Here is a 13601-nt window from a genome sequence, read left to right as displayed (position 1 = left end):
ATATTTGTTACTTTTATTTTTAAAATGGAGAATAACATAAATTTGTATTTTTCTATAAAATCTCTGGGAAGGTATGCAAAAAATACAAGTAGTAATGGTATAGGTGGTGTTGGCAGAGAAACTGGTGAATAGGAGATCACAGGGAAGACTTCAAAACATCTCTCTCTCTTTCTACACATACACTATTTGAATGAATAATCTATGCAAAAATAAAGAAAAATAGCTCCTATACAGTGAATTCAATTTCCTCTATGTGAGTTTTATGATCCTGTTTCATGAACTGAATAAACGGGTAAGATTCACTTCACAGTTTTTTCTGAATACTAAATTGGAGGTGTGCTCAGCTCAGTGCCTGTACCATGTTGGGCACTCAGTAGATGTTAGTTGAATCAAAAAAATTGTTGTCAGTCTGTTAGACCCAATTGGCATCTTATTATTTTAATTTGCATTTTCCTGATTTCTCCTGATTCTGAGCTTCTTTTCACATTTTGGATTTATTCTCTGAATTCATATTATTTGCCCATCCATTTTTCTGTTGAATTTCTTGTTCCCTTGATGTGAATTTCTGAGTTCCCTGATGTTAAACCTCCTTGGAAATATTTTTCTAAATTTGTCATGTATCTACTAATTTCGTTTACATGTATTTTACATACAAAAGTTATTTTTATATTGACAAATGTGTATCTTTTTTGATGATAATATATACTCTGCTGTTTTTGCATGAAGTATTCTATAAATGCCAATGAGATCCAGTAGATTAATGATAGTACAGTTCAGTTTTTACTGATTTTCTGCCTGCTGGATCAATTACTGAAAGAGAGATGTTGAAGTCTCTGTGATACTGGATTTGTCTATTTCTCCTTGTGGTTCTATCAATTTTCGCCTTACACATTATAATGCTGTTAGGTGCATATATGTTAAAGATTGTTATATCCTTTTGGAGAATTTACCTCTTTATCCTTATGTAATGCTTCACTCTAGCCCTGACAGTTTTCCTTTTTCTGAAATTTGCTTTGTCTAACATTAATAGAGCAACATCAGCTTTCTTTTCTTTTTTTTTTTTTTCTTTTTTTTGGGGGGGGCGGAGTTTCGCTCTTGTTACCCAGGCTGGAGTGCCATGGCACGATCTCGGCTCACCGCAACCTCCGCCTCCTGGGTTCAGGCAATTCTCCTGCCTCAGCCTCCCGAGTAGCTGGGATTACAGGCACGCGCCACCATGCCCAGCTGATTTTTTGTATTTTTAGTAGAGACGGGGTTTCACCATGTTGACCAGGATGGTCTCGATCTCTTGACCTCGTGATCCACCCGCCTCGGCCTCCCAAAGTGCTGGGATTACAGGCGTGAGCCACCGCGCCCGGCCTGAGATACACAATTTTAATATTTCTGTGCAGTTAAAATCTCTAGAACTTTTCCTTTGCTTTCTAGTGCTTTCATGCTTTGAAAAAAATCCTTTTTTTTCAATCCAGAGATATTTTTAGGTTGATAATTAAAATATTTTAAATTATATTATTCGTATATGGAAGAAATTCAAACAAAATAGAATAGTAGAAAGTAAAAGGCCTCATCCACTGCCTCTCCTCCTTTCCTCAGAAGTTATTTTTCTAGGTATCCTTCCAGAAATTTTCTAAGTAAAATCAAATATATGTGTATATATAATTTTAAAAATTTATAAATAGGATACTATACATACTTTCTACAATTTGCTTTTTTCATTCACACATATGGCCCTACTCCAGAGATTGAGGTTTTAAATATCAGAAAAAACTTTATTTAGAAGAAAAAACTATAGAGACAAAAGATCATTGGCTACCCAGGGGTATAAGTAGGTAAATAGGTGGAGCACAGGGCATTTGTAGGGTAATAAAATGATTATGTATGTTACTATAATGGTGGATACCTGACACTAAGCAGTTGTCAAAACTGATAACACTATACAACACAGAGTGACCCCTAATGGTAACTATGGATTTTAGTTAATAATGTAGCAATATTGGTTCATCAGTTGTGACAAATGTGCCACACTTCTGCAGGATGTTAATATGACAAGTGGTGTGTGTTTGGGTTATGGAGGGTGATATATGGGAATCTGTATTTTCTGCCCTATTCTTCTGTAAACTTAAAACTATTCTTTAAAAAGTCTTTTTAAAAAAACAAACTTCATTTAGAAAAACTATTCTTAAAGCTTTCTGTAGGATGTTTTAAAGTTGGAGGCTAGAGGTCACATATCTGGTAGACTGTTGCTATGGCCCAAACATAAAATGAAAAAGGGCTATACTATGGCAGCAAATAAAATTATTTCAAATAGGTGTGCTAACACCTGAGAAAATTTCACATTAGATATTATTAAGTGGAATTTAAAGTTTCTAATGGAAAGAAATTATATGTCAAGCAGTATATTAATCAAAAGTAGGAGAAACCAACATGCATAAAAATTGTGAGAACCAAAGAAAATATGGCTGAAAAGATGCTAATTAGCAATAACATGCTGAATATGTTGTTTCTTTTTAAAGTTAACATGACACGGAGGAACCAGGAAATGCAACTACTGTATTTAGTTTTATTTATGTTTTTAAATTGTTTAAAATCCAGATTTCTGCAACCTATATATTTTCTTAAAAGATCAGCCATTACTAAGTTATTATTGGGTGCCTTTAATCTTTTTTGTTAGTGTATCCACATTCCAATAAAAGTTTATTTACAAAAATAGGCAGAGGTCTGCTTGATAGGCTCTTCCACTAATAGGATACTTTAATCCATTGTCTTGAGGATTAAAACACATAATGTACATAATAAAACGCCATGTATTTGGCATATAGTAAGCACTTGAAAATAGTGGCTATTATTTTATTAAAATACTGTATCATACAGCTTAAAATGCTGATTATAAGATGAATCTGAAATTCAGATTTAAAAGTATTTTTATTATAGTAATAAGGTTATATTTGGGATTTTAAGTTTTGTTTTACCACCAGTGGTAGTTTAAGGCTTCTTGTATAACGGTTCTTTGTGATGTTTTTCTTGTCAGAGACACATGTGATGAACTCTTGGGACACGTTTCACTACTTGTGGAGCCTAGTATTTCCTTGCTCAATATTCAAAAGAAATAGGTCTGGCATCTCTAGGAGTATCAAATGAAGATGTTCAGAAACTACACAAGGTGAGTTCATTTTCAACTTTAAAAAATATCCTATTTATATCTATTAATAATGTAGGAAAAGCTTCCAAGTTACTCATTATAAAGTAATGGTTCTGGAAAGAGCATGGTAATTTAAAAAGAAAAACTATTAAGGTATGATTGACATGCAAAGCTGTACATATTGTATATAATACAATTAGTTTGGGAATACATTCTAATCATTTATACTGATAACTTTGATCTCATACCAAAACTCTGCACTTTAACTCATCTATTCTCTCCCACATTTTGTTATTGATGTCAAAATTTACATTTTTATATTGTGCATCAATTAACAAATTACTGTAGCTATAGTTATTTTTAATACTTTTAACTCAGAGTTAAAAATGATTTTATGTACCACCATTACATTATGGTATTAGAGTATTCTGAATGTAATTCCATACTTCCCTTTACCAGGAAGTTTTATACTTTAACATTTTCATGTTGCTAATTAGCATCCTTTAATTTCCACTTGAAGTACTTCAACTTTAGTTTCAGTTTTAGCATTTCTTGAAGAACATAATAAAATACCATGTATTTGGCATACAGTAAGCACTGGAAAATAGTAGTGGCTATTATTTTATTATAATACTGTATCATAGAGCTTAAAATGCTGATTGTAAGATGAATCTGAAATTCAGATTTAAAAGTATTTTTATTATAGTAACAAGGCTATATTTGGGATTTTAAGTTTTGTTCTACTACCAGTGGTAGTTTAAGGCTTGCACTAAGGCTACCACCAGTGGTAGTTTAAGCTGAGGGTGACAAACTCCCTCAGCTTTGGTTTTTCTGGAAAAGTCTTTACCTCTCCTTTTGTGAATGACAGCTTTGTGGGTAAATTATTCTTAGTTGGCAAGCTTTTTCTTTTTCTTTCAGTATTTTGACTGTATCATCTCATTTTCTTCTGGCTTGCAAGGTTTGCTGAAAAATCCACTGAAAGTCTTATAGGAGCTCCCTTGTACATGATAAATTGCTTTCCTCCTGTTTCTGTCAAAATTGTCATTAACTTTGTTTGTTTGAGATGGAGTCTTGCTCTGTCGCCAGGCTGGAGGGCAGTGGCTCAATCTCAGCTCACTGCAACCTCCACCTGCTGGGTTCAAGCAATTCTCCTGCCTCAGCCTCCCGAGTAGCTAGGACTACAGGCACATGCCACCATGCCTGGCTAATTTTTTATATTTTTAGTAGAGATGACGTTTCCCATGCTGTCCAGGCTGGTTTTGAACTCCTGACCTTGTGATCTGCCCACCTTGGCCTCCCAAAGTGCTGAGATTACAGGTATGAGCCACCATGCCCAGCCTGTCAATAACTTTTGACAATTTGATTAAAATGGCTCAGTGAAAAATTTTTCATATCAGAAAGGTAATGTGCCACCGTTTTAGCAAGGTCTGAGAAAGGCACATCTCACAGAATGGCATGAAAACCCAATCATCATGCTTATGAACCACAAAAAAGATCAGTGAAATACCAAATATAACCTTGTTACTATAATCTTGAACATCTTTATGTTCAATCTACATGGAGTTCTTTGGGAATTGTGGATCTGGATGTTCATTTTCCTCCCCAGATTTGGGCGGTTTTCTGCCATTATTTCTTTAAATAAGCTCTCTGCCTCCTTTCTCTTTCTCTACTTGCTCTATCACTTCTATAATGTGCATATTGGTTTAGAGTCCTGTAGGTTTATTTCATTCTTTTTTTTTCCCATCTGACTGCATGATTTCAAATGATCTGTCTTCAAGTTAATTGATTCTTCCTTCTGCTTGATTGAATCTGTCACTGAAGCTCACTTTTGAATTTTTCAGTTCAGTCACTGTGTTCTTTAGTTCCAGAATTTGATTCTTTTTTAATGGTTTCTTTGTTGAAATTATCATTTGTTCATGTATTGTTTTCCTGATTTCGTTTGGCTCACTGACATTCAAGATGAGTTTCTTCCTTTAGCTGTCATGTTTTCTTGGCGTGTGTGTGTGTGTGTGTGTGTGTGTGTGTGTGTGTTCCTTGAAGCCTTGCCTTGCTACCTTTGCATTTGAAGAAACAGTCACTTCCTCCAGTCTTTACTGACTAGCTTCGAAAGGGAAAGACATTCACCAGTCAGCCTTACTAGAGATTCTGAAGTTGTCTTAGAACTTTTCTATGGCTACTCCACTCCTCTTATTCTATCTTGGGAAGGGAACTCTTAGGATTGTATGCTTTTTTTCAATCGCACCCCTAGACTAGGTGCTGAGAACCTCTTTTTATTTTCTCTAGTGCAGTGTACCAGAGTGTTCAAGGTTGTGTGCCTTCTTCCAATCCAGAAAGAGCCAGTTGCTGATATCCATGTACTATCTGCCATGGCCTGCATACACTATCTGCAGGGGAGGGTGGGCTGTTCGCTACTGGGTGGGTTCGTGGAGTGTTGGGTGAACCTGTCAGCTAGTTGAGGGGTTCTGCAGGTGAAGTGTCCTGTAGGGTTCATGGGTGGGCCTATGGTGGAGTCTGCAAGCCAGTTAGACTCCACATCTAGCTCTGAAGAACCATCTGTTGGTTGCTATGAGCCTCTGCTTCTTTTTCCTTCTCCTAGCAATTCTTAGACTATTTATCTGTGAAGAGTCCCTCAGTATTCTAGATAGGGAAGAACAGAAGTGAGCCTTTTGGGCAGCACCATGCAAGGCTAGGGAAGCTCGGCACTCACTTGACTCTTACTTTCCTTCCTGGGAGAACTCATGGGCCTAAGGGGCCTCTCTTGGCACTGAACTCTGCTGCCTTGGAGGAGAAGGATATAGGCAAAGTGAAACTGTTTTTCTTACCCTCTCCAGTGTGTCTATTCTTGAAGTTTTTTTTCTACTGGGGTGCTGGAACCTCTTAGCAGGTTTCCCAGGCTCCCATAAAGGTATTTGGTATAACAGGGGTTTGAGGGTTGGGACCTACTAATCCACCAACTTGCTGACGTTAGAGTGCCTTTAATCTCCATAGTATTACTTCACACAAAATGCTATGTCTGAATTTACTGTATTTGTTTGAAAATACAAACAAAACAATTAAATATATAAAGTAACTTTTTTTTTTGAGGCAGTCTCGCACTGTCGCCTGGGCTGGAGTGCAATGGCGTGATCTCAGCTCACTGCAACCTCCGCCTCCCAGGTTCAAACGATTCTCCTGCCTGAGCCTCCTGAGTAGATGGGATTATAGGCACCTACCACCATACTTAGCTAATTTTTTGTATTTTTAGTAGACACGGGGTTTTACTATGTTGGCCAGGCTAGTTTCAAACTCCTGAACTTGTGATTTGCCCATCTCAGCCTCCCAAAGTGCTGGGATTACAGGCATGAGCCACCATGCCTAGCCAAGGTAACACTATTAAATCTCACATTTATTCTATGCACAACTGCAATATCGCAAAGCATTGTACAGGTTACTGTTTAATGCCTAGTTCATCAGGGCCTGGAATAGCTAGTTCCATGAACTTCTGAGGTAAATAAGAATTTTCCTTGTTATTTTATTATTATTTAATGACTATATATGCAGATTTCAGTAACCATAAAATTTCTAAGGCAAAAAAGATGGCTTCCAAAATAGAAAAAGAAACTTCAAAGATCTATAGAATTAAGCTTTTAAGTATGTACACATGCATATACAATTATGTATATTATATATATTTGCTTTGTAACCATAATCTTTTTCTAGTCAATGACTGCAAAAGTGGTATGTCAGTATACACTTACAGAATTATAGGAAACAAAAGGTTTCTTCAGAATTCACTCTATTCTATCATTTGTTTGCTTGTTTATTTATTTATTATATATTGACTGACAGGGTCTCACTCTGTTGCTCAGGCTGGAGTGCAGAGGCATGACCATAGCTCACTGTAACCTTGAACTCCTGGCCTCAGGTGATCCTCCCACCTTGGCTATCTACATAATTCTATATACTGCTTGGTTTTAGTACCACAAAGTATTATGGATGGTGATTTAAAAATAGTTTTGCCATGTTACTGAGTTACAGATCCCAGTTGTTTCTCTAGTTTTCCATTTATTTCTAGTTTGCAATACTTCCTCTTAAAACTGTGGGTTAAGGCAAGGCAGTTCCAAATGTAGTTCCTCATAAACAAAAGGGAAGTAAGAACACCAAACACAAAATCAAAATGTTCTATTAAAAAAAGTTTGCTTGTCCCTTTAAAATGTGTAAAAAGACAGATTTAATAATTCTTTTTTTAATTGCTTAGTTTCTCATATGATAATCATTAATTTAACCCCAAACTATAGTCCACTGTAAGTATCCTCTCAATTTGTTAAATCATATTAGTTGTTCCATTAATTTCATCTACTTTTCCAATCCATCAATCTGCAATTCCTTTTACCTTTCTCTTATTTTGGGTTTCTTATTTCCTTGATCAAATATCCTACTTTTTCTTAGTTTATTCTGCATTTGGGTGGAACACATTCTCTATTAGCTTTTTGAGAAGAGGATGCATAGACTGTGTAGTTTTTAAACCTTTAGGTTTGAAAATGACTTTATTATAGTTTCACAACTGGGTCTTAGTTTGGATTGGTATAGAATTCTAAATTACAGGTAATTTGTCTTCAGATATTTTAAGAATTGCCCTTTAACTTCCAGAGTTACTGTTAAGAAGTTCAGTACACTTAACTTTTATAGTATGTGTTGCAGTCTGTCTGGGTTGCTATAAAGGAGTATCTGAGGTTGGATAATTTATTTAAAAAAGAGGTTTATTTGGCTCATGGTTCTGCAGGCTGTACAAGAAGCATGATGCCAGTATCTGCTTCTTGTGAGATCTTCAGGCTGCTTACACTGAGGGCAAGAAGGCAAGAGGAGCCCGTTAAGTACACAGTTCACATGGCAAGAGAGAAGGAGTGAGGGATGTGGGGGTGTCCAGGCTATTTTTTTTTTTTTTGGAGACAGAGTCTCGCTTTGTTGCCCATGCTGGAGTGCAGTGGCATGATCTCAGCTCACTGCAACCTCCATCTCCCAGGTTCAAGAGATTCTCCTGCCTCAGCCTCTCGAGTAGCTAGGATTACAGGCATGTGCCATCATACCTAGAAAATTTTTATATGTTTAGCAGACACAGGGTTTAACCATGTTGACCAGCCTGGTCTCGAACTCCTGACCTCAGGTGATCTGCCCACCTCAGCCTTCCAAAGTGCTGGGATTACAGGCATGAGCCACTGTGCCCGGCGGCCTCAGGCACTTTTTAACAACCATCTCTCACAGAAGCAGAGGAAGAACTAATTATCACAAGAACTGCACCAAACCATTTAGGAGGGAACCACCCCCATGACCCAAACACCTCCCACTAGGCCCTACTTACAACATTGGGGGTCAAATTTCTTATTCTTTTTTTGAGACAGTCTCATCCTGTTTCCCAGGCTGGAGTGTAGTGGTACAATCTCAGCTCACTGCAACCTCCACCTCCCGAGTTCAAGTGATTATCATGCCTCAGCCACCCGAGCAGCTGCGATTACAGGTATGCGCCACCACACCTGGCTAATTTCTGTAATTTTAGTAGAGATGGGGTTTCACCATGTTGGCCAGGCTGGTCCTGACCTCAAGTAATCTGCCCAGCTCAGCCTCCCAAAGTGCTGGGATTACAGGCGTGAGTCATCATGACCAGCTGGGATCAAATTTCAATATGAGATTTGGAGGAGTCAAACAAACCACATCCAGAGAAGAAGCTCCAGAAATCTGCATGGGCTTCCTTTAAGAATTTTATATTTATAACAATCTTAAATACTCAGTAACCATGTTATTGGTATTGACACATTACATAATTACATTGATCATGGAGACCTAAATCACTCACTGTGAAAAAAACAAGGAGCAGCTAAGAATAAAAAAGATGAGTTGATAATGATGTAAAAAAATTAATGATGATGATGAAAGATCATACTAACTATGCATGTATATGTGCCAGGTACTGTTTTAATTGCTATATATGTCTTAATGTAGTGAATATACACAATATAACCTTAAGAGGTAGGTATTACCTATATTTTTACAGGTTACATAATTTATCCTGGTAGAATCAGAATTGTAGTCCAAACAGTGTGGTTCCAAGAGTCTATAACTATAATGCTGTATACAGTCTTAACTATAATGCTGTATATAAATCCTTGCGGTAAGTTGACAGTAGTAGTGTTCTGTTAGAGTTATTAAATGCCCTTTTTTGGCCAAATAAAAAATTGGCAAACCTACCTTGACTTCCCAATTTAAAAATCTATTGGCTGATGAAATCTAAAAGCCTGGAAATCATCAATTTATAGGGCCAGTAAAGAGCAAAAAAGATGAAAATTTGAGAGGTAATTGATGAAGCAAGTTCTTAGAGGAATTCAGCTCTAGAATACAGGGAGCAGTTAGATTTGGAGAATAGAACAAAAGCTAAGTATAGGAGGGATTATGACCAAGTAGAGATGATGGTAAAAAAAAATGCTTCTCTGGTAACTAAAAATCAAGGTCATCTGAGCCTAAAATAAACCTGGTAGTGTTAATAGAAGACATAATTATTAACGTAGAATAGTGAAGATTTGAACAACTGTGAGGAATAAAAAAAATAAATAAATCCAGGAATGGGCTGACAAGAGTAGAAAAAGAGAGGGTCTCACCACTAAGTCAAAGAATGTTTAGTTGAGGTGGTGGTCAGAGAGAAAATTTCTGAATTTAAGGTCTCAAAGCCAGAGTAAAGGGTCATTCACTGATGGTAAAGATGATAATGATAACAATCATTCATTGAGTACATTACAAAATTAGTTGTATCTAGTCATAATCACTGTTATCACCATATCACAGAGGAGAAAACTGGGGCCCTAATTAATTTTCAATAAAAAGTTTTTTCATATGAATTGACAAGATGACCCTGAAATTCACAGAGTAGTAAAGGGCCAGGCATTCTCAGTGCAATTTGAAGAAAACAGGTGGGGAAGCTTATCTTGCTGGATATTAACACTTACTTATATAGTTGCAGCAATTATGACAGTATGGTATTGTTATAGAGGTTATAGAAGTACAGAAATGGAAGAGAATAAGCAACCCAGGGATGTGTGGAAACCTGATTTGAGATAAGTGACATTACAAACCACACACATAAAAAGTTTAACTCTTCAATAAATGGTGCTAGAACAATGAATTGTTTGTATATAAAATAGTAACCGATAAGAGTAGATCCCTTCCTCATGCACAAAAAATAAATATTGGGTTGAGTAAAGCCCTAATATGAAGAATATAAGTTTAAAACTTTTAGCAAAAACATGGATGAATACCTTTTTGATTCAGGAGTAGAAAAAGATTTCTTTTTTTTTTTTTTTTTTTGAGACGGAGTTCTGCTCTTGTTACCCAGGCTGGAGTGCAATGGCGCAATCTCGGCTCACTGCAACCTCCGCCTCCTGGGAAAAAGATTTCTTAAAGAAGACTCCCAGAACACAAATTATAAAGAAAAAGATAAGCTGGGCACAGTGGCTGACACCTGTAATCCCAGCACTTTGGGAGGCTGAGGCAGGCGGATCATGAGGTCAGGAGATCTAGATCATCCTGGCTAACACGATGAAACCCCATCTCTACTAGAAATACAAAATATTAGCTGGGCATGGTGGCACACGCCTGTAGTCCCAGCTACTCAGGAAGCTGAGGCAGGAGAGTTGCTTGAACTCAGGAGGCAGAGGTTGCTGTGAGCCAAGATTGCACCACTGCACTCCAGCTTGGGAGACAGATCGAGACTCCATCTCAAAAAAAAAAAACAAAAAAAGAAAAGAAAAGAAAAAAGAAAAAAAGAAAAGGACGAATACACTTGACTACACCTAAACCAAATTTCAGCATAAAAAAAGACATACATGGCCGGGCGTGATAACTTTTGTCTATAATTCCAGCACTTTGGGAGGCTCAGGCGGGTGGATCACAAGGTCAGGAGTTCAAGACCAGCCTGGCTAATATGGTGAAATCCTGTCTCTACTAAAACTACAAAAATTAGCAGGACATGGTGGTAGGCATCTGTAGTCCCAGCTCCTTGGGAGGCTGAGGCAGGAGAATGGCTCTAATCTGGGAGGCGGAGGTTGCAGTGAGCCGAGACCACACCTATGTAACCAACAAGGTAGTATTTTCCAGAAAACATGTACTAGTGAAACTGATGAACAAACTAATAGCACAGTGGGCAAAGATGTCAAGAGAAGTCTAGTAGGCATTTGGAATTAGCCTCCTAGAATTGAGATTAGCTCAAATAAATCTGGGCTGAAAATAGAGATTTGGGCTATATCAACTTAATGATCATATTTGAATTTGGGGCACTAGATGAGCTAATGGGAAAAAAGCATAAAAGAAATAAGTCTTGGGCCTAGCTAGGACACAAACCTACACAGGCAGACGATTACCGATCCTCACTCAAGTGCCTGAAAGTAAAAAATGACTCCTTTAACTGTATTTACATATTTACTTTATCTTGACTTTTCTGGCCACAGTTTCTTTGTTTTTTAAAGATGGAGTCTAAAAACACTATCTCATAAGGTGGTCAGATAAGCCTGTTACTTCTATTTAGAGCAATATTATCTTTAGATCATGTTGCATGTACAGCCAAGAAGGCAGGGTTGTGGAAATGAAATACAAATGTAAAAATATGAATGAAAACAGGATTTAAATTTTAAAGTAAAGGAATTTAAGAAAATATTCCTTATAAGTGGATAATAGGGATTTTTAAATTGGTGGGGTTAGGAATTATCTCCTTTTATCCATATAGACTTGCATTCACTATATTTTTTTCTACTTGAAAATAGCAAACCATCTATTTCACATAAACGACTAAGAGGAAGGAAGGCAGCCATAAAAAATTACATACTGTATAATTAGGTATATATGAGGGTCAAAAACATGCACAGCAATACGGAATAGCAGTAATGGTGGTGGATGTGGTTAGAAGGGGCACTTTTTAAAAAGCCCTCTGTTGAACATTCTATATATTGATGTGGGTGGCGGTTACCTGGAACTGTACATTTGGCACTTAAGCATTTCACTATGTTATATCTTTAAACTGAGGTATGTATTTTTTAATTCTTTAAAGAAAAACTGCGTAGAGTTCTTAAGAAAACAGTTCTTAAGACACAACAATCACGAACACTAAATTTATACAGTCTAGAGAATGAAAAGTTGCTTTAAAAAAATTCTTTCCTTTTCTCACTATAAAATACTAAGGGGAAAAATGAACTCAACCCAGCACATCTTGCCCTTGTCAAGATGACAGATCCTCTAAGAGAAGAAACGAATACGTAATGCCTTTTCCAAGCTTTTCTTCCCGTAATGTACCCCACTTCCAACCTACCCCTACCTTAACGAGGGTACCTAGTTGTATCCAAGGGTGCTTCTACACTAGATCCACAGAAATTAAAGCTAACAGCTAACAGAATAGTTCAGGGGATAAGGCTATTCATGTTCCAACATCTTCAGGATAAAAAAGCTCCAGGGTTTAGCCCCAAACTTGAAGCTCTCTAAAGGAAATCTTAAACATCAACCTTTTAATCATCACTTTGTATATATCATCTCCTGTATTGACCTAGCTCAAAAACATGAACCTGTATTTAAACATCTTCGTAGAATTTCCATTGTAAATTTTACTTTAACAATTTTGAACAGGTTATAATGATAGAAAATTATTCAATCTATTTCGGTCAACTCTTGTTACTGACAGTTACTCTTTTTTAGTGAAGGACAATCACAAACACTAAATTTATGTAGTCCAGAGAATGAAAGATTGCTTTAAAGAATTCCTTCCTTTTCTCACTTTAAAATAAAAACAGCAAGGGGAAAAATAAAAACTATTTACTATAACTGGCTGTTACACTGTCATACAAAATGAAATACTGGACCATAAGCAGTTAATTATTATGTGCTGTTGGTTAAGTGGAGAACTGTAAATAATGAGAAACGTTATTAAGATATCACACGTTATCCAATCAGCAAGTGCATGTGACTTTGGACATTCTGACTTCAGCCAAAATATGAAACAAAGTCATAGCAAGAAAGGTATTTCAAGGGACTGAAATTTTCTCCTCTCATCTTTCAAATCTTTTAGAGATATTAATAAAAACAACTATCCAGCCTGGGCGATATAATGGGACCCCATCTCACACAGAAAAAAATTTTTTTAATTAGTTGGGCATGGTATCACACACCTGTAGTCCCAGCTACTAGGGAGGCTGAGGCAGGAGGATCCTTAAAGCCTGGGAGTTAGAGGCTGCAATGAGCTATGATCTCACCACTGCACTACAGCCTGGGCAATAGAGCCTTGTATTTAAAAAAAAAAAAATCAAAACCTTCAAGAATATTTTAGATCAAACTTGCCCAACAGGATGGCTTTGAATGCCACTCAATACAAATTTGTCAACTTTCTTAAAACATTATGAGTTTTTTAGTTTTATTTTTTTAGCTAATTAGCTATCGTTAGTGTTCGTGTATTTTACGT

At 36.7% G+C, this 13601-nt stretch overlaps 1 long non-coding RNA gene and 1 other non-coding gene across 3 annotated transcripts in view; one reads left to right on the top strand and one right to left on the bottom strand.

The window, feature by feature from the left end:
* LOC105706265 (uncharacterized) overlaps positions 1-13601 on the top strand; it is a 38001-nt gene that overhangs the window by 23699 nt on the left and 701 nt on the right. Inside the window, exons 3-4 of one of the 2 annotated variants that reach the window (XR_010345402.1) lie at positions 3026-3157; positions 8533-8630. This is a non-coding gene — a long non-coding RNA (uncharacterized LOC105706265). The remainder of the gene's footprint in view (positions 1-3025; positions 3158-8532; positions 8631-13601) is intronic. The other variant, XR_010345401.1, reaches the window with a different exon arrangement.
* LOC135277871 (small nucleolar RNA U13) lies at positions 4528-4632 on the bottom strand. The gene has a single exon (XR_010345446.1). It is a non-coding gene; the product is annotated as a small nucleolar RNA U13 (small nucleolar RNA).

The sequence above is a fragment of the Aotus nancymaae genome, unplaced genomic scaffold, assembly GCF_030222135.1.
Source record: "Aotus nancymaae isolate 86718 unplaced genomic scaffold, 86718_ANA_hifiasm-v0.15.2.pri h1tg000033l, whole genome shotgun sequence".
Classification (NCBI taxonomy): Eukaryota; Metazoa; Chordata; class Mammalia; order Primates; family Aotidae; genus Aotus; species Aotus nancymaae.
This window is presented reverse-complemented; position numbering and strand designations above follow the sequence as displayed.